The sequence below is a fragment of the Nymphaea colorata genome, chromosome 10, assembly GCF_008831285.2.
Source record: "Nymphaea colorata isolate Beijing-Zhang1983 chromosome 10, ASM883128v2, whole genome shotgun sequence".
NCBI classification, from domain to species: Eukaryota; Viridiplantae; Streptophyta; class Magnoliopsida; order Nymphaeales; family Nymphaeaceae; genus Nymphaea; species Nymphaea colorata.
Window position 1 is genome coordinate 7,465,452 of NC_045147.1, and position 3,868 is coordinate 7,469,319.

Below are 3,868 nucleotides of genomic sequence, written 5' to 3' on the forward strand. Positions count from 1 at the left end.
GAAACTAAGAATTTCTTGTCAACAAAGTTTGACATGAAGGATCTTGGTTGTTGTGCATCTTTTGTATTAGGGATCCAAATATTTCGAGATCGTTTTCGGGGTATTCTTTGGATTATCACAAAAGGCCTACATTAATAAAATACTTCACCGATATGGCATAAAAAGTTGTAAACCAGGAAATACTTCAATTACTAAAGGAGACAAGTTCTATCTCAAACAGTGCCCTAAAAGTGAAATCGAATCTAAGGAAATGTAAAGGATTCCCTATTTGTCTGTTGTGGGAAGCCTTATGTATGTTCAGGTTTGTACTCGTTTGGATATTGCATTTATCATTGGAATGTTAGGCAGATACTTAAGTGATCCTGGTATGGATCATTGGGAAGCAGCCAAAAGGGTATTGAGGTACTTACGAAGAACAAAAGGTTTTATGCTCACATACAGGAAGTCAGACCACTGGGAGATCATTGGGTATTCAGATTCTGACTTTGCTGGGTGCCAAGATAATGGCATTCAATCAAGTTTTGTGATTGCAGAATTTTGTCACGGGGCTGCGCATTATGTATGGTGTAGAAAGATCACTAAGGTTATTGTGTGACAATAATTCAGCAGTCATGTACTCTTATAACAGCCACAGTTTGTCAAAGTCGAAGCACATCGACATTAAGTTTTTTTGGGCTGTTAAAGAGGGGATACAGAATGGTCAGGTGTCTTTAGAGCATATTGGGACAAACTCTATGATTTGCGGATCCGCTTACCAAGGGTTTAACACATAAGGTCTTTCACGAACATGTTGTTCATATGGGGGTGTTATCCTTGGATGATGTGCTGGTTTAGTGGGAGTTTGTATTTTGTTTGCTCTTATGTATGGACACATATTCAATTTTCTGCAGAATAAAGTTTAAAGTTCTTTGGTTCCATTCTGTGTTTATGTTTTGATCTCCATAAAGTTTTTAAAGTTGGACCAGTTGAGAATAGACATGTTGTAATCACATTGCATGTAATTCTCATGCTATACATCCATATCAGATCTATGTCATTGGTTATGTTAACATTTGTAATCATTGAAGGTTTAGCTAATTTTGATATAGCGAAAGCCGCTTTGGTTGTGTGTTGATATGATCATGGACAAGATTGGTGAAATGACGTTTAATAAGATAGCAGTTATGAGCTCCTAAGGTTTTATGTAATGTCTGAATGTATAAAGACATATTTGGCCCAAGTGGGAGATTGTAAGATCATTTGGTGGGCCGACATATGTCTATGAGGAATTTCAGACATTATAGCTGTCTTAATGTAAATATCCGCTTAAGTGATTGCATTTTGGGATATTACGTCATTTTAGATGGTATGGGGTAATTTTGAAATGTATAGATATCAGTACGCAATTACAGACTCTTTGATGGGTTGAATCCGTAATTGTCCTCATTATATAATGGTAGTGGTCCCTGGGGTCGTGCAAACAGTTGCTTTTGGTTTCTAGGGTTTTCTCTTCCCCATCTGAGAGAGACCACGTGCACCGCACGTACCCTGGAAGTCCCTGCTGCGATCTTCCCGTGCACCAGATCAGATGGATTCAGGTACGCTTCCGCTTCAGTTTAAGGTTTCGTTTATTTCAATGATTTAGCATGAGCATGACCCTGTTTAGGGTATATACGTTTGATTTTGTATATGTGTTATGGGGAGAAATCTCAACAGGGTACTCCAAAATTGGGGACACAAACACAAACATCATTAGGTTATGTATGTGTATATAAAAAAGAGAGAGAGGGAGAGGGAGAACCATCTGGGTGGTACAATTTTGCTAACGCCAATAAGCAAGCTTTATCTTTTCCTTTTAATAATCTCTTTTCATTCGCATTGATCACAAACCAAGAACACGCTATAGGAGCAGCAGTGGCACAAGTAGGTGCCTATATTATTGTGCAATACATTCGTTCGTGACATATCAAAAATGAGATGAATGCAGACTTTGAAACGAATAGCATGCCAGCAACTATGAACATGACATGGCCACTAGAAAAAGATGTTAACTTTGGGCTTTATGTCTCCACATTGATCAAGGCCAATAGAAAATACAATGAATTCACGTCTCAAATGTTTTGATTGTTGTATGCCTCAAAATGTGTTTGTCTAGATCTAAAGGCAAATGTTTTCCTTCACAAGGTCTTACAAACCTATATCTTAGTGCAAGAACAAAGAAAGAAAGAAAAAACTACAGTATAGCAATTCTAAAACTTCAATAGTTCATCTATATAATCAAGCCTGAAATGTGCATAATGAGTGTAGTCTTACAGTAAGCTACAAGGCACCACATAAGTGGTACATCTGATTTACATAAAACACACAAAAAGCTCCGTCAACACTGATCTACCTTGTCATGAACGTGTATAACTTGCAAAAAAATTGTAGGCCTAACCTAGCTCTACATAGTAACTTAGTTTTATGGATGCCTAACTGAAATTGCTTAGAACTTCTTTTGTCATGTGCCAGTTGCATTATATTTATGCTTTTATGCCCACTTTGAGCACACGTAGCACTTAAACCCTTCCTTTTCACATTCATTGTTAAGTTTGTCACGAACTAAATATAAGTGATTAATTTCTACATTTTTCAGGTGTGCCACTAATATGTCTAATCCATCCACTGTTTCATCAGAACATTTATCACATGACCATGTCTTCACAATGCATTTATTTGCAAATGATATTTTCTTTGTTATGAGGATCTCTTTGCACCTGGCACTACCAAACTTGATGCTCTATTCATACTCTTCTTTGCATCTCTAGTCTACATCTTTTCAGTATGGAAGTAGGCAGTAGTTTGTATACCTTAATAAGTATTGTAACAAAATGCTGACATATAATGCCCATAAATTTCTGTAGTTGACATCGACAACTGCTGAAACATTAACTTTTTAGATCAAAAGAACTTGTATATTCCTTATCAACTGAGTCCCCTCTATTATATGTTTATCCTCTATCACTTGTATAACAATATATGCTTTTAACATCACCATTATATTGGTTGAGTGCAATAAACAGTTGCCATGAACTGTTCTTGGAAGTACTTCCTAAAGATCTCTGGCATGCAAGTATCTCACAAATCAAGTTCCATAGGATGTCATGCCTTCGTACGTATGGTTTCATTGTTCTTTTAAATCCAACTCTTTTTCATCGTAGCATTGCCTACCAATGGCCTCATCATTCATGATTTTACTTTGTTGGGAAGTAAAAATTACTGTCATAAAAATATTGCTAGAATGTGTTTTGCCCATATCTCTATTTCTTTTCAAAGATTCATAGCCCAATCACACTTTTCAACTTGAGAAATAAGCATATCATCTTGTTCTATCTATTTTCAAATATTTCAATTAATTTTAACTTCAAAAACCATGTATCCCACAACTGTTTGATGTGACGATTATGTTAAAGTCGCTTATATATGTTGACACTTTTTGAAATATATGCCAGTTGCAACATCTATGTAGTTGAAAAAGCTTCTTTCAATGCAGCCCTCATTGAAAGACTTTGATGGGTCAAAATTGATATAATGCAGCCCTCATTGAAAGACTTTGATGGGTCAAAATTGATATAGGAGATTTACCACTCTTGAATGTAATATGGGCGCACATTATGATTAGAATATCACAAGAGACTAGTATCGTCGGTATTTCGTTGGGTAGGAGAAAGGGTAGTATGCGCCCTAAGTTCTATCAATTGTCCGCTTTTATGATTGAACTTATAACTGGATATTAAATATATATGCAAGATATCATCGATATTGTCCTTCGGTTAGAGAGTTGGACAAAGGGTAGCGTGGTCATTCTCTTTGTGCTGCCATTTAAACCTACGCGAGCCCCCCCCCCCCC